The 18,380-nt window shown below is 43.0% G+C and overlaps 1 protein-coding gene across 1 annotated transcript in view; it reads left to right on the top strand.

Moving 5' to 3' along the window:
* Jing (AE binding protein 2 jing) overlaps positions 1–18,380 on the top strand; it is a 198,854-nt gene that overhangs the window by 161,416 nt on the left and 19,058 nt on the right. The gene's annotated exons all lie outside the window — the stretch shown is intronic.

Consider the following 18,380-nt stretch of genomic DNA (forward strand, 5'->3'; position numbering starts at 1 on the left):
TATATTTAAATATCCGGCTGTATTTATAATATTCCTACATAGAGGTTACTTTTGATAAAAATAAAAGATTTTTAAGATTTTAAAGATTCACTTTGTTTTATGTCTTCGTTATAAATCGCATAGAAATTGTTGAATTTTGTCTCAAAAACGAGCATTTTGGTACGACGACCCGAACCTCGGACGTCCATCTTCGTCTTCTTCGTCTTCCTTTTCGCCACGAAAACCCCTGGAACCTCTTTTGACAAAGGCGCGCGAGACAAAGTCCCATCCTTAGGCGATAGCAATAGCGCAAGGGACCCTTAGGTTCCGGTTTATATCCCGTCGGCCAATCAACCTTTTACCAAAGCGACGCAGGCGAATTTAACGCTCCGCTTGACGAGGGTGCGACAAGAAACGCCGATTCCTCCGGCCAACCCCTAATTTCCACGGTAAACGTACATCGATCTAGATACGCATTAATATATGCGTATTATAATTTGCGCTCTACACGCCACACGTTATGACGTCCGGCTCTCCCTGTCTTGTAATAGCGGACACCTCGTTCGGATTTGAAATTCAATTCACTCTTTCGTCCTTGTTTCATTAAACAAATTGCTTCATTCCTTCATGCACGGATTAAATCCCGCGCTGGGGAATTAAGCTCTTTAATAAGCCTTGTCTCCTTATCTACTTACTTATTTATTTATTTACGGGTTCGAATCACCCCGTGTACAAATAATAATAAATAATTATTATTATGCGGCTGCATACGAATCCATGTAAATATTATTAATTACATTATTATTCAAAACGTCGAAACGATATATTTAAGGATATAATTCAAACGATATATTTATACATAATGACTAAAACAATACATAAAAACAAAAATGTAAAAGATATATCATCGAAAAGCGTGTAGATTAAATATAATTGCAACGAAATAATGGATGCTAATAGTAGTCATAAACTTGTGTAAATTATGTAAATTATGCTGACACGACTGTTGACATTGATAATTATAGGATACTTATATGAACCGTACGAAGAATGAAGTTCCTGACGTATTAGCGATTTAAAGTAAAAAATAAAAGATTGGTCATTTTAAACGACACGATAGGTTTAGTGTTAATTTTATGTCATTATTCTCTGTCAAGAAAAGAGTTTCATAGAGCTAATTATGTCCGATTCAACTGTTTAAATAGAATTTTTATTAGAGTAAATAAATAGGGTGAATAAATCACTGAACTATTTTTGTACATTTTTAGAATTTAATTTTTACAACTATTAGACCTATGATGGTATTTCTATAAATTATGTGCACTTTTTCCATAATTTTCGACGCATCTAATCATTTAAAATCTATATATATAAAGAAATTAAATTAAAGTTAATTGGCAGCTTATGTATACACAATGTTCATCAGCTGTCTAACTCGTTAACACCGCGGAGGATTAACCAATTTTAGAGCAAAACATATATACATAATATTTTGGACGAAGGTTGGCGAATTTTGACCAGTGGACGAGGGTTAAATCGGTTCAGCGGTGGGCGTGCAATTTGTCGACGCGAGGCGAGTCGCGCGCGGCGGTGTGTCCGGTGAACGGTGTCCACGGAAAGAGACAGTAACGGCGGTGGATCTCACTTTCGGCGGGTAACCGTTAGCTGTCTTATGCCACAGGTTGCGGGTAGGTGTCGGCGGCGGCGGCGGCGGCGTGCGCACACAGGTGTGTCGTCGAGCAAGCCGTGGGCGTTCGTGTGAGCGTCGCTTGTGGTCGTCCGATTGTGCGCTTGTGTAACCTGTTATAACGGACGAACGGAGAGACGCGTTTCTAAGAAACGTCTGCGTGCGCCCACGCGGGTTCACGTCGGCCGTGGTCCGCAGGAAACGAATGTCGCCGGCCGCGACACGCTCGGATTTACGAAGCGGACCGCGACCGTTCGATCGCCTATTCGAGAAAAGTGCAAGCGTACGCACGTGGACGCTATCCGGCGACTTATGGCGGCCACGGCGAGAGTCAAACTCTGTCTTCTTGTGTGCTATTGGACGTATACTTCTTCGCGTCGAGTGCCGAATATTAGCAACAAAAGTTACAACGATATCAGTGATATTTATAATAGAATTCTATTTTTATAAATTTGGAGAGAAATGATAATCGTTTTGTATAACTGGGTAGGTTCGTGTAATTGCTGACAGCTAATTATAAGTTTTATTTGTAACCTTTTGTTGAAATAACCGGAGTTCGGGATTAGTAATATTTATTATATTTATTGTATCATATATCCTTTTATAAAATATGATAAAAATGTCTACGAAGAAAAGCTGTAAATTCTCTAAATATCAAAAAGAATTCTCAACATATTTTTAGTATCAGAATTTTACATAATTATAGTTACAAAGGAATTTCAATTGTATTGCTTTATGTTTGGTTTTCTTCAAATTTTATTTAAATTGCACTATAACAACGTGTTATACTCTTCTTAAAGATTTCATACATAATCTACTGAATATGAATTTAATATATTTCTGCTGCATTCAAATAATATTTGTTTCTTCAGTCGTTAACATTTAGAAATAAATGTAAAGGTATATACTATACTAAATCATTAAAAATAACGCAATTATTTCGAACGATCGAAATAAATCGATGTTCATCGATCGATCACTAGGGCCCGGAAGTCGCGTTCACGTCCGTGAATTGCCAAGGCCTAAGGGCTGTTGCGAAGGGTCCGCCGTCGTATTCTATCGGGGCGACTCTGAAAGGGAAGAAAAAAAGGCGAAAAGAGGGTCGGGCGCGGCGTGTCCGTCGAGGGAAACGTTGAAATTCGAAACTCCATTCTTATCTCGATCCCTCGTTTTTCTGGCCTTTTTCCCGATAATAGATCGTGGGACTTAATCCAATATATGGGTGACCCTTGACGCGAACCCCGCCGATCCGGAGGGAAATCGGCTCCGAGCCAGCGACTCTCAATTTGTCCGACCGATGTCACGTCGCATTTAACATCTCCTAATCTCCCCTAGCTGGCCTTCGAATTCGACACGACAAAACAGGATCCGCGAGAATCAGCTTTCCACCGACAATTCTTCCGGCCACCTAAAAGCCACTCTCTTTCGTGCATACGCGCGAGGCTTCTTGCGTGAACTGTAGGTACACGCGAAAACAGATATAATTGAATAATCCATAGTAATCACTTTACTAACTTTTATACTTTACTTACATTTTATAATGACCGATGACAGTTTCCTTGTTTAAATGTTTCGTTCTTTCTCGCGATACGGCTTTCTCTTGTATGAGAAGATTTTTCTGTCGATAAATGAATGAAAAGAAATTAAATTATGCACGAAGTTTCGGGACATAGCTGTACGTTCTACCCTTGGCAATGAATAATTGTAAGTTTTAACAAAAATTCTACGAACCAGGTCATTCGTGAGGATCAATGACGTCTGCGTGAGAGTCTCTGTAGAAATTAACCCTTTACACTTGAAGCCATTTCAACTGCAAATCTACACTCATTTCTCTGGTTTATAGTATTTCCATTTTCTGTGATAGAGTGCATTTTGTACTTATAAAATTAATTCTCACGACTCATATCAATACTTTCACTATTTAATAATTTTGCAAAGCTAAATTTTGTTGATTTAAAAATGATTTCGGAACGTAATGGAACAATTTCAGTGGCGTCTGAAAGTCACCATTCTCAAGTACAAAGGGTTAATAACAGTTACTGCCAAACGTATAATGCATCGTTCTTTGCAATATCGCAAAGTTGCACATTTCGGTTTGCAGGTGAAATTGCGGCGTTAGAAAAACGCGGACGGGGAGGGGGTGGGATCGATCCCGGGCCCCGTAAGCGCGAAAGCAATTTCCTCTCATCGATCTCTTAATAATTCTCGCGGCGCGCGGCGTTACGTGTATCCGGCGTGGAATCGACCAAGGACGCATCGATCACGAAATTACCGTAACGAGGCTTATCTTAATGCCGTAATTTCACGGTGAATTTCAATCGTATTTATCGCCGAGCGTATCGAGATTATTACCGGCGCTTATTACCGCGCTCTAAACCCGTTTTTATCCACGTTGCCGATCGTTCCGCTCATCGAGATACGCTCTCTCGGTTTCCCGTTTTTCGTCTTGTTATCCACGGAGGTGGTGAAGAAACGAGGGACAGCCGGGGCGAAAAACCACGGGCACGCCGTCGTCAACGCGCGGAGTTATATCTGCTTGCAAGTTAAGTCCGTCTTCAAGTTAAGTCAGCTTTTACGTTAAGTCATCGCGGAGGACGGAACACATTTTCGTAAAGCGTGTACACTGTCGGTCTATGGATGATGGTACTTTTGATAAGGATACTTTTTCGGAAATGTCTCGAGAACTAATAATATTTTTGCCATAATACCCTCTAACTTCGAATTAACCCAGAAATCGATCTTTGCAATAAAAGATATGCATTTCAAACTAAAAAAAATAATTCAATTATCCTCTATATAAATGCATTAATAACTGTTACTTCGAATGACCACAAAAACATCTCATTCTCCGATTACGTCTGACTTTTAGGTCACCTCCTATATATCCACGGCAACCAAAGCGTTAATAATCTCCTCCTCGTCGCGGACCGTCGCCGCTCGCCGCCAGAATCGAGCGGATCCGCGGCGAACTTTCAAAATTATAACGTGTCGTTCCCTCCTCCAGGAAATCGAGCGATTTCGAGAGCCGGCAGAACCTCGAGCTAGCCTCACGAAACGCAACCCTAAGTCGGGGGGGACGTTGTTTCCCCTGTTTCGCGTGCACCACGATTGTCGCTTGTTCCTCGACTTCCCGTCGTGCGGCCACATTATCGCCGCATTAGTTCATCCTGTGGGACGGAACAGGGGTCCCGGGATCTCGTGACGCTTCCTGAAAGCCGAATCTTGTCGAGCCAGACTTTCGCTCCCTTTCCCCGGGACGGCGCTCCTCGTCGGTCGATGGATCTGTTCGGGCGCCAAATAAAAGATCCCTCTGCGCCTCCGGTGCCAATCCGGGCACGTCAATGAGAACTAGTATCTAAAATGGACCGTTTCCTGCTGCTTTCGAATTGCTCGCGCTATACGGGACTCGTTACATTCGATTGCATTCTTTTGGTTTATGCCTTCCGCGATAACATCGTGGTAGCACGGTTGTAGAACGACGTCGCAAATTCCGCGGCTATAAGGAAACACGTCGCGATTTACAATTTTAGAACATTTTAGTTGATGCATTAACCCCTTGCCTATTAGATATCTCTTGGTAGCAATATTTAAATATTAGAGCAGATGTGAGCAAATATTAAATATAAAATTCCTTTTTCTTCGTAGAAATTCTATGTACATAGAGATTCTATGTACATAGTATCTTCTATGTACATAGAGATATTACATAGTAATATATTCGCATTTCACCAAACATTTTTAGATTTTTCACGAGATGGTGCATACTTCTTAACCCCTTGCAGTGTTATAACGAGTCAGACTCGTGATACAGATTTCATGGAGGATCTAATTATTAATTTTAATTATATGGAAATAAAAATCAATTCTTCTGTCATCAAAGTCTAGAAACGAAAGTGCATAAAGACAATAAAAGAAATAAAAATTGTCTAGTCTTGTTATTGAAAATATTAGGGACGAATAAGTGCAGATCAACGCAGCGTGAAAGGAATCGTAGTGCAAGGTGTTAATTATATAAAGTCTCTGAGATAACCAATAACAATATTCATCACTTGGTTTGGTCATCCTTGGTTTGTAGCACTTCAACGTGAAATATCAAAGTTAAATGCATTACAAGTTGTCTGCAGATAGATGTTTAAGAAATAAATTCGACCCATAGAGGGTTAACCCTTTGCACTCGAGACTATTTCATCTACGAAGAGATTTATTTCAATCTTGTGGTATTGCTTCCATTTGGTACGGTTGTTTTTATTTGATATATGTATATTTGATATTATAAGAGGCTTATAAAAGACGTATACGATGACAGTGATGTCTTGATGGAATGTTGTCCTCACTTACCACGCACTGGATGATACCAAGCGGTGTAATACGAAAGTGGTGTAATAAAAGACTGGTTCTGGCTACGTGAACTTTATTACACTACGTTTCAATGATTCGCGATTCCTGTGCGTTCTATGTTCAAGGTTGATACATCGCGCTGTCGTGTTTTGTCCGTCGTTAGCTCAGTTGTTTCGTGATTGGTTAATAGTGGATTTTGGTGGAGGAACGTAGCGTTTTCTAATTGCTCAGAGCCGTCACTCGAATGCAAAAGCGTCATTATAACACATAGAATTTACGTATTTAAGCTCTTGTACTATAACAACGAGTCAGACTCGTGGTGAAGCTTTTATGCAAGCTCCACTAAATACGAATATTATTAATTTCTTCTGCATCGTAATAAAAATAAATTCTTCTGTTATCAATGTATAGAAACGAAGGCAAATAAAAAGAATACAGGGGACAGAAATTGTCTGGGTAAAAAGAAACATTGTGAAGGAGAAATTTTATAGAATCAAAAAAAAAAGCCACAAAATTCAACCCTTTTAGTGCCAGGCATTTTACGGAGTACATGCGAAGAATGTCACGAGCCGATTTGATATGCGCGCTTATATGAATAGCTTTACAAGGAACAGAATTCCGATTTCTTGGAGGAAAATTTTATTATTTGTTCCTCTGAGACTTAAAGAATATGGAATGGAATTTTGGCCAGTAAAATTTTTAGTTATAAAATATGTTTAATTATAAAACTGTTATCGGCCCGCTGCCACTAAGGAGGTTAAATATTGACACAAGGTACAAAATAATTATCAAAAAGAAAGCTCGAAGTTCAATCGTCCAATTTCTTTTTAAAACAGTGCGCGTGCGTGACTCGCGCTTGGTAATTGAACGAAGCAAAGAACTCGCGGGTCTGTCGAGACCCTGCCGTCCGCCGGCGGACGGTTAATCGCGTCACGCGAGCGAATGCCTCTCGCGAGCGTTTTCTTGCCGGCCCCCGGATTGTTCGCCGATCAGCAAACGGGCAAGGGCCCGCGCCCGCGCATGAATAAATAAACGCAGAGACGGGCAAGCGAATCGGGCGATAAAGGAGCCCGGGATGCTCGAGGCACACGATTGCTCTCTCATCTTGGCGAACTAATTGATCGCGTCGATTGTTCCTCGACGAGGAATGGAAGGAGGCGGAGAAGGATGAAGGGGTTTTGCCGTGGCTCTCGGCCCGCGTCCCGTTTGAACCGGGGAGGATGTCTCGTATCGGGAAGAGCGCGTCCCTCGGACTCAAAGGACACTGCATTACTTCGGCAAAAAGGAAAAAAGAAAAATTCCGCGCCTTTGTCGCGGGCGAAAGTTGCGAGCGGGTTGAGCCGTGTTCACGTCTAAGGGTGTACCTCGTTGAAAAGTTTTACATTCCCCCGTTTACTTTTTACTCGCTTACTATTCACTTAGTGCTGTTTACTTTAATTTTCAAAGGATACGTTTTATTAGGCTACAGGATCTAAGTGTATCGAAGCTCAGGATACAGATCTAAGTGTATTGAAGCATATTGGTATAGTAATAATGTGGAGGATGTAGATAATTAATGTTTTTTTTATTTTATCAATATTTTTTAAGTATCGATTAAATTAATGAATAAGCTATTGCTAGCTTCTAAATATTTATTACATTGTTATCGTTTTCGTACGAACGAGTTGTTCAATTGATAATAATCTTTTCTAAGGGAGAACGCGTGTTTATCAAACTGTAATAATTTATTTATTAGATATATATTTGATAATTTTATATAAAAATTGTAATTCGATTACAAGTGTTGAGTATAAATATTTTAATTAAATAGTTAATTTAGACTTCCACACTTTTACATTTATCCTACCCCTTCACCTCACATAATCGACGCTTTCGCATTCCTATCCAGAAATTCAAAAAGTTCAAAAAGTTCAAAAAGTTCAAAATGCTCAAAAATGGAGCTATAGTTACGTCCTCGGTGTATCTCAACAGTAGCCGAGTCCGCAGTGGAATTAGCTTTCATCTCGCCGGCGCCTTAAAGCGCAGCGCCAGATGCATCATTTCGGGTCAGATATAGGCCCGATGAGAACACGGTTAAGGACCAAGAGGAACTCGCGGTCCGAGCGTATCGTGGACACAAGATGAGAGCGTGCTTCCTCTGTGAATCATGCTCGAAAAGGAGTAAAGCGCGACGTCCTAGTCGCCGAAAATCGGTCTGGCCGGTTTCGAACGGGCCGAAAGGAGTGCGCGGTTCGTGACCGTGAGGAGAGGAGAGGGAGGGGGGGGGCGAGAAGGTGTTTAGAGGGCCTCGCCGCAGAGGCTGGAACGAGAACAAGAGAGGGACGAGAGAAACGAAAGAGAGAGAGAGAGAGAGAGAAAGAGAGAGAGAAAGAGAGAGAGAGAGAGAGAGAGAGAGAGAGGAAGAGAGTCGCGGCTGTTCTAAGTATAGGAGGACCGAAGCGAGCGCGGTGTCGAGGTGTACACGAGGCCGAGAGGCTGGAGCATCGCGTCGAATACCAAGTAGCCTCTGTAACCAATACGTATGCGGGGATCGGCGCGCTGATGCAGATGTCGATGCGGTTAACGATAGCCGGGATCGTGTCGCGCGATACAGCGGAACCGAAACAGAATCGATCGGGAACCGAAGAATTTCTTTCGCGGATCGATCGAAACCGGCCCCGAACAACCTGCCCGGAGATCGGGACCGCGATTCCGGCGATCCTCTCGATCGTCGTCCTTCTCGATAGCTTCATCGAATCAAGGCATTAAGACATAATTTCTTGATGACACGGTGGTCACTGAAGACTTTAAAGCGTTTGGGCGATGCGCGCCTTTGTTAAATTTTGCGATTCGTTATCGTGGTATCGTTAGCGATGATTATAAAGTTCCTGGGTTTGTTGAGCTTTGTGCGGCTGACTTCAAAAGTTGGGAGACTTTTAAAGCAGTATACTCTGCTTTGTTGCGAGCCCTTGTCTCGAATACGCGTTGATCTTTTGATTCTTTTATCAGAACAAATATAAATACAGCGACTTGCAACATTTCAACATCGTGTCTTCAGATTTGTAGCTGTTAAGATAGTACAAAAATACATAACAATTTTATATGATAATACAAAACAATTTTTATTTTGTATAAATTCTATCTCTTACTGATTGTAATTATTATTAATAACATGCAATATATCGAAACGAGGGGAACTGTTACTGTGCTAATGCTACATGCTGATCGAGACTATTTCTCAAATTTTCTTCAAACCATTTTTCAATAATAACTTCAATGAAATTTTGATATTCGCGGTGACTGGAGATGTTGAATAATTGTTATTTAGCGGAGACGATTCGCTCGATTTGGGATCGTTAAAGGGGTGAAATTTATGCAGGCCGTTTTAGGCTGTAAAGCTTTTAACTTATTTGTCCGCTTTGATTGCTCATACAGGGGGTTAAAACGCGCGTAGCATTGTTTGCCGAGCCGCGCAGCACCGTCTGTCTCGTTCCAACCGGGCCTCGGTGTGCTCGGCGCGCACCAACGTTAGCGTCGTTGCTAAGCGATGGTAACGCATTGCGCAAACATTGGTCAATTACAGGCGAAGCTCTAATTAAATGCAACGCATCGGGCCTGGGTACGGCCTGCGCAAGGGCAGAGACTTCTCGGTACCGATGAACTTGCCGGGGCTGCGTCTGAAAATTACTACCTCTGTCCGCGGGAATTTTAACATTCGGCTCGCGATCCGACGGCAGGTTGCAATTTTTCAAATTGCCGCGCCAGAGGAGAACCGTCTTCGGTTCTTTTTTTCTTTTTCGATTGCAATCTCGGACAACTGTAAATTGGCAATCGCAGTCCCCCCCTCCGGTAACCTTGTCGCGGGCACCGCAATTTACGTTGACCGGGGAAGGTTTCCGAGCAATTTCGACCGATCGATCCGCGACGATCGTGCAGAAATGCGCCGGCCGCGCGTCGCGATTGTTTCTCGCGGAACCGGCCCGCTCGCTCGAAGGGGGAGCCGCGGTTAATTTAGAGATCACTAAATCTAGAACGCGGCGCGCGCGCGCGAACAACGTAACAGCGGAACGGTGGCGAAAGTAAGCTCGAAGCGGGAAGTATAATCCTCCGTGTGTCGACGACCTCGCCGACTAATATTACGCGATGGCATTGCCGGCCAGCCGGTTTAATAACAGCCGCGCATCCGTCATGTTCAAATTTTCGATGCGCTTTCGACGCTCGCTACTTTTTCGTCACGAAACCGAACTATCGGTCGTTTACTTTCCCGTTGTCGATTCGACAAATTAAGGGATTTTTTTCGCTTTTCTGTTTTTATTATATTGACTGCGAAACAAAATTTGTTGGTTGTTACGCTGTCAATCTTGTAATTGTAGGCTGAAACAACGCACGTTCTCATTTTATCCAAGCGGTCATCATAGTGTTTCTAAAAATCGTTTCGTAAAAGTAATATTCAAAGGTGAAATGAAACTTACTGAATTAAATGGTAATAAAAGGCATTAAAATATCTAAAGTCACAGTGAAAGAGAATTTCCTATCAGAAAAAGGAGAAAAAGTGTTCTATATAATATTTCTAATTTCTCATCTGATAAAAAAAGCCCTGTAATTTATTTAATTTCATTTTACATATTTTTCTGGTGTATATTTTTGAAATTACTTCATTTTTAACACCGTACAAAATAAAATTAAAAAATCGTATCGTTATATTTATATTTTAATTGTCGTACATTATATATCCCCTTATTTGTCTTGAATTTTAAAATCAAACGACACGAAATATAATTGCCGCATTATTATACCGAAAACAATGCGCGGGCTTTCATTGCCCGGCTCAGCGTCATGTAAAATCCATGCGCCGAACAATGAGCGTAGGCGCGGTAGCCAACGTGTTAAACAAACCGTAGCTGAAACCAGGTAAAAGTCGACATTTATTAAACTATAAATGGCAGCTTAATAAATACAGAGTTTCTAGTGTTTTGTATTAGTATTTTGCATATTTAGAGCTTTAAACGAAATAGAAAGATTTAATTACGAAAAATTCGAGTGAACGTAGACACACAATAAATATTGGGTTGGCAATTAAGTGATTGCGATATTGTTAATAGATGGTCTCAGCACATTCTTTTGTTTTATCACCGGGTTCAAAGTAATTAAGTTATATTGTTTTCTCACTGTCTGGACTTTCATCTACAATTTGGTAAGAAAATTGTATCGATTAATTATTTAGTTTCGTTTTTATCACTGTTTAAAGATGGAAGAACAAGAAGCGCATTTTAGACATATTTAATTGTATTATTTCCAACAAGGCAGGATTGAAGCACGATTTTTATGTTACATACAGTATATTAAAATAAAGTCTCGAAAGAAAGGCAGTGTCAAAATTGATTTGTCTAATTGAATAAACTTATATTTTTAAGCAAAAGAATTGAATTTTCCTTCTTATTTTAAATTCACAATTACTTAGTTGCCAACCCAATATAAATTTACTTTTCCTCCTACAAAATTATAGAAATCTACATAGAAAATAAAACATTAATGTCTAACCAACACAATTTTCATCTCGTAGTCGAATGTCACGTTACTTATCCCATGATCAAATCGATGCACAAACAGCTTCGCTCTTACACATTTCAGCACAATTCCGTCTCCTCCGAGCCGTAAAAAAATTTTATAAATCGGTTTACCAGAATTTCGTAGTTCCCCGCGTCGCCAAAGGCAGCGCCGAACATTTTTCACTAAACGATACATTTCGCACGCCTCGCGGAACCCTAAACGCGCCGTTCGGTCGTCAAAGGAGGAAGGAATCCCGCGAAGGGCGGCCGCGGTCCCAGCCGGAGAGGGTGGGACGGCATCGTCACGGAGGAAGACGGCCGTCGGCGTCGCACAGAGGCGGCCGATAATTATCTGCGAAATCGCGGGCGACGCAAATGAATTCGGCGAGCTTAAACGGCGCTCGTTGGACGACGATAATAACCGTTTGTCCTGCGGGGCCTCGCCGTCGCCGTGCGCCGCCGTGGCAGCTCGCTTTTTCCGTGGACACTGTCGGCTCGGCGTTTGCGGGAGAGCGCGCGTGGGCCGGGCGTAATTGGCCGACAATAACCGTAAAATCCCGTGGAAAAAAAGCTGCGAGGCCGCGCGGCTACCGGACTTTGTCGATCTCCAGGCTCGCGCAAAAACCGTCGGCCGCGATCTATAAAATGCGAGAAACAGCCCGCGACGATCCCCTGTCGAAGACGGAAAGGGAGAGAGAGCACACACGCTCGCCGCGTTTCGGAGACGCGTGCTGTCGCTCTAAGCGCGTCGACAAACACCCTCGTTGCGTGTCAACGCCTCGTAACCGGGAGAACGTAAACTTTGTTCTCCGCGGAGACTCTCGGAACTCTTTGTGCCGGTCTCTAAAGAGTGCTCCGAGGGGTAAGTAAGTTGGAAATACTTTCCGTTCTCCGCGCGCCGTTTTTGTTCGTCCTGATACGCGAGCCTTTGACCTTTTAATGACCAGCTTTTAGCAGGAGGGCCTAACCCTCTCCTACCTCCGATCACCCTTCTCTCTCTTTTAACTCCCTCTCCCTCTCCGTCTCTCTCTCTCTTTTTCTCTCTCTCTCTCTCTTTCTCTCTGTCTCTCGTCTTCCTTGTCTGGCGCTCGCGCCCTTTCTTTCCGCTTCGCGTTTAACTCTCTTGAAACGAAAGGAGTCTTTTGTACGCTCGCGGTACGAGGGTGAACGGAGAGCGGAACGGGGACTGGATCGGCCACTCGAATCACCTGATCTTCGCGTATATCTTGACAACTTTAACCAGGGCTGTATTTATACAACCGTCCGCTTTGTTAGTCGAGCGTACAATGTCTCACGCTCGATCGCCTGTACACAGCGTTTCCTGCTTCGTCGCTTCTGGGCGTTTACCAGACTTCTTCGAAACCACTCTGGATCTGTTGGAACGCACCGCTTCGGGATGAGGCGTGGCCTCGCTGTCCCTTTTGCGCGGAGTACCCAGAGCAGGCGTGGCTTCATTAGAGTGCCACGAGGAGGCGTGGCTTCGTTGCCGCTGCTGTGGAGTACTCAGAGCAGGCGCGGTTTTATAAAAAGTTTTAACTTTACTGTCGGTGCTGTATAGAGTACTCATAACAGATATGATATGATTAGAGTGCTCTTAGAATGCTTTTGTTGTCGCCACTGTATAAAATGCGTTTTCAAAAGACATGGCTTCATTAGAGTACCTATAGAAGTCGTGGTTTCATTTTTGTCATTATATATGGTGCTCTAATGCGACTTCATTACGACGACCTTAGAATGGTTGTGTTGTTCTCGCCGCATAAAATGCGCCGAGTAGGCGTGGTTTCATCAGAGTGTCCCGCAAAGGCGTTGTTTCGTTATCTCCGCTGGTTAAAGTGCCCCGAGTAGGCGAGTTCCCGTCGGCCCCTCCGCGTAGAGTGCATCGAGATAGCGCGAAAGATTCCTCATCCTTAATCGTGACTGTAGGTGGCAGTAAATCTAATTCGCCGCGATATCGCGAATCACTCCGCGCGCCGAAATCGCGCCCGTGCCAGCTCGCTCGCCGCCGGCGCAAGATTTACGAGTGGCCGCCTCGCGGAAGATTCACGGCAGGCTGCGTTTTTCGCGGAACCGCCGGCGTAAACGACTGGAACGTTTTCGTGGGAGCTCACTTTCCCGAGATTCTCCACGGTTCGAGGAGTCGCGACGGACTCGAGCGTTGGAACGGAATCCCGGCGAACCTCACGACGGCTGTATAAATCAATCGTTCGTTCTCCGAGGTGGCTCCCGACGCGACGATTATTATCGCTTATGCTCGAACTTCTATTTGAAATTTGATCGGAAGTTTTCCGGGTTCTATCGGTGGATTAATTACGATAACGATACTTGCGGAGATACCCGCGCTCCGAAATGTTCGATTCGAATTGGAGGTCGAAGGTCACCGTACCCAGGCCGTGTTTTCCCACGAGACGACGGAAACAGCAAACCGAGGCCGGGCTCTCCTGTTGGAGAGGGCACCGTCTCTCGTCAACGACCGATTCGTGAACGACTCAAAGGGAGAGAAGAGGACGTTCCTTTGAGCGATCGAGCTCCACTCTCGAGCCCTCTCGCAGGATATTATTCTAGCGAACCGTTTAAATATATTCGTTGGAGAGCACCGGCCACTCGAGCCGGCGAGGTCCCCGGCCACAGCGGCCCGGAGAGAGGAGTCGGCCGGCGGGTCCTCGTCGGATACCAGGATCGCTGTTTAATGGTCGCAATAATGACGGCTAAATTACCCGTCGCGGAACGGGGGATTGTTTTCCAAGCACGGCCCAGCTGTCGAAGCCGGCATTCAAACATAGCCGGTTAAAATTACACCGGGTCTATCCGCGTTACAAGCGGCCATTATCATTCGAATATTTACTTCATTAGCGGCCTCGGGCCGTTTCGAATTCGTGCTTCGGCAACCTATCATCGATCTTCAGCCGTTTCGCGTTCAATTTCCGCGTGAGGAAGATTATTCCTACGGTGCGTCGCAGAAGAAAATTGGTCCGTTCGTACGAACGCCGATCTTTATTTCATTTCCTATCGTTCCGACGTCTTTTATACTTCGGGTACAGGGTACGTAGGATATATGTATACAGGGTGGTCCATGTAACTTGCTCATCTTGTACAATTTCCAATATATTCATTAGGCAGAGTTCGAATGAGTTCCAATGCCACCCCCCTATGATAAATAACTTTCTAGTTTCGCTTTAATTAATTAATTTGCATTAACTATGTGAGGATTTTAGTGGTCGATTGACGGCTCTGAATGCGTTAAAGAGGCATAGTATAATATAGTGCATTTATTTTTTGATAGATGGAAATATTCCGAAGAATTGATGGTCAACTCTTTTTCTTAAATAAAATACTGTATCTTTTTATTGAAATTGAAAAATTTATTGCCCAGTGCATATTTCAGAAGTTGCATAAAGTACACTAGTTGCGTGCACCATCCTGCATATAGAATTTAGAGCCGATCATAGTTTTACGTAAATATATAACAAATGGTGACTACGTTAAATAGTCTTATTTACTTAAAATAGGGACGTAGTCATTTGTCCTGTCGCCTGGTCCCCCTACACCGTAGGTTTTGCTTAATTGGTTCCTCACAGCACATCAGCGCCAAACATCGACAAGTATCACGTTACGAGATAAGCTCGCCCAGTCGACTATTTGAATAAACCCTGTTATATACAATGTATAGAGCCCGTTTTCAGAGTTAATCCTAAGAGCCAGAAAAATAAAGAACGTCACGTCTGCTTGGGAAAAATTAGTCCCAGCTTATAGCACAGGAAAGTGTGGTGTTTTCGTTATACCTGAGGGGTTAACACGCTTGATACCAGGGACTGTTTGTGAAACTCTTGCAATACAAGAGTATCTTTTAGAATAATTTCTAAAAATAACGTGGATCTTTTTACAGTATATTTATAATATTTAAGCGTCTGAAAATCATAAAAATTTCTTCTGGATTTTACGAAAACAAATCAGTATGATATTTACACATTGTCTTGCCATTTTTCTGTTTAGATAGAATTTACAATATAAATAGATAGATAGATAGATTTGCAATCTTAAAATTGTGTCGTTATAGTTTTAATAAATTATTAAAAAGTAGACTATATTATATAGTAATATTTCTCTTAATTTCATCGTAACTTAAAAATGATGTTTTTCAAATTTAACTACAATATTAGTATTACTTTATTAATCTGTTCTATTACAAATAAAATACTATGCACATTTATATAAATCTATTCAATAAATCCAGATATAATTTAATCTTATTTTGTGATAACTTCTCTAAAAGTTACGCAAAGTTAAACTGTTTGCTACGGTAAATTTTCTTGAAAATAAATCGCAAGGCAAAGGGACAAAATGCTTGGAGATTGAACGATAATACGAGGGTCGTGGAAGGAGCATGGGTTACGGTTGACCCAGCTTCGCCGGCACTCGATTAGGGCCTCGAGTAGGGAAGCTCGGTTCGTCGAATCCTGTCTAGAGAAAAAAACCCCTGCCGCGATTCGTACGGAAATTTCCAAGATTAATTGCCGTCGAGGCGAATCGACTCACCGGAAACGTGACCTAACAAGGGAAGTTTCTTGGCGCTCGTCGGCCCGCGAGTATTAATTTCCCCCCCTACTCGGCCCGAAGGCTCGGCCCTCGAGTCAAGTTTTTACGTGGCGCGCGATACTCGGCCGAGCTCCGTTGTAATAGCTTCCAGATGGATTGCGGCTCGCAACCCCCCCTCTCCTAAGCCGTGGCGCGTCTGCGAGAAAAGGGGTGCCCCGATCGAACCCTCTCTCGTTCCTCGAAGTCGAAAAGAATCCGACGCGGCTCGGGAGCCGGGGTCAACAGTCGCATCATAAATTTTGATACGACACTCGTTATCTCTCGTTACCCTCCCGGATTATCGACTCGAAGGAATTTCTCGCGCCGCGCCGGAAGCGCTCGCGAAACCGGACCGTGTTCCGCCCTTCCTGGTACTTGAACCCTTCGCCGGAGAGTCCGAGAGAGGGAGAGAGAGAGACGATCTGCGAGAGGGAGCTTGCGACGGTGTTGTGCGCGCGGTCGCGTGACCATGTCGAGGACCACCGGATTGGGCGTAGGTCAGTTACGCAACGCTGCTGTGACGGCCATCGAATGTCCACCCCCGCTCTCTTCTCTCCCTCTCTCTCTCTCTTTCTCTCTCTATCGTTCTCTCTCCATTCCATCGTTCGATACAGAACAGATACGGAAATCGAACTCGAAACATCCGTTCCACAGAAGCATCAAACTTATCTCGATCTTGTCACAAAATGTTGCAAAAATTTCAGATACCTGCTTTGGTTAAACAATATTATCTGAATACCCAAACGCTCCATTATCTAATCGTTGTATTATTTAGATAGCTTATCACCTAGTACAGAACTTGGATGACATTTTTAGATAATGGAATGTTTTGGTATCAGGACATTAGAAAAATAAACCTTCAGATAAAAGAGCCTCTACTTTATCGAACCTATCCGAATGATTGACACGTGTTGCTGTATGACGATGATAAGTTTGTATTTATTTAGATTTTTCGCCGCTTTTAGTTTAACGTTTAAGAAAATAACACTTTATCGCTAAAACCGCGAGTCTTTGTACAAAATAAATATGATATTCATCGATTGCAACGAACATGAACCAAATAGAAACTTTCTTTCTGAATACTTTGCACGTTGCAAAATATACATAAATGTTCCCAAGCCTTTATTGAAAGAAGCATGCGTGCCTAGACGATTCGTATTATGCAATTTCAAAGTTCCCCAGTCTTCGAAACGAATGCGTTCGATCAATATTCATTTCCACGCTAATGTTGATTGTGAATGATATGAAATTGTGCCGATTTTAATGAGCCGGCGTACAAAGGTCCTCATTAAAACACCGATCGGATGAAATGAACGAATAAATGGCTGTGTTATGAGACAGCGAACGATTATTATACATGTTTTATTTCCAAAGAAAGCTTCTTAAGATATGCAGCATATAAAATGCAGCACATTAAAATGAGCTTCCGTAATCACAACTGCATGCCTATTACCACCATGCTGTGTCTAAAAATATTAGAGGCACGGAGATAAACTGGGGATGTTATTAAGTATATGTAACATGATATAGAATAATTAATAACGCCGTACAAAATACAGTTTTTGTGGCAAGTGATTCTGTTGCATCGAGAAGATTCAGGTTTTGTCAAATATTTTTTTCCTACAAATATACTTCTATAACAGAGTTATATATTTTTAATATTTATCATAAAAATAAATATTTATTACAAATATATTTATTATAAAATCTTGACATAATTCTTGTATGATATAAGGAACAAACCGAACAGAAGCATTCGATCAAGGTTCGAAAGAGGTTTCGAGCTAGGGCGGAGGCTGACGTTCGTTTCGTCGTAGGGCATCGTTCGTAAGATCGGATCTCGTTCTTCGGGATAGAGGACAAGGCGGAGGCAGGCAGCGTAGGGCCTGCCGAAATCCGGAGATTACCGGGAGTTAGGGAGTCCCATGAAAAATTTAAGGGAATTGATGGAAATCGACCGACGCGATGGGCGGTTCCGTCGTCTTTTCCGGAACAAAGAAGGAATCGCCGGATGGCGGGGGTGTCTGTCAAGATGGCCGCGCGCGCTTAGCCGCTTGGGGGTTGACCTTTTCTGTGCGAGCCGAACGAAGATTTCCCGGCCGAGATACACACAACACCGGCCGTCGAATCCGTGAATAATAGAAGTCCTTCGACGGTGAAAGCCGACAACGAAGAGACATCTGCTTCCCGCGGACGTTCTTGCGCGCGTTTTCCCACAGAATCGGCTTCCGAGTCGAGAGAGAGAGAGAGAGAGAGAGAGAGAGAGAGAGAGAGAG

Source organism: Augochlora pura, chromosome 10 (assembly GCF_028453695.1).
Source record: "Augochlora pura isolate Apur16 chromosome 10, APUR_v2.2.1, whole genome shotgun sequence".
NCBI classification, from domain to species: Eukaryota; Metazoa; Arthropoda; class Insecta; order Hymenoptera; family Halictidae; genus Augochlora; species Augochlora pura.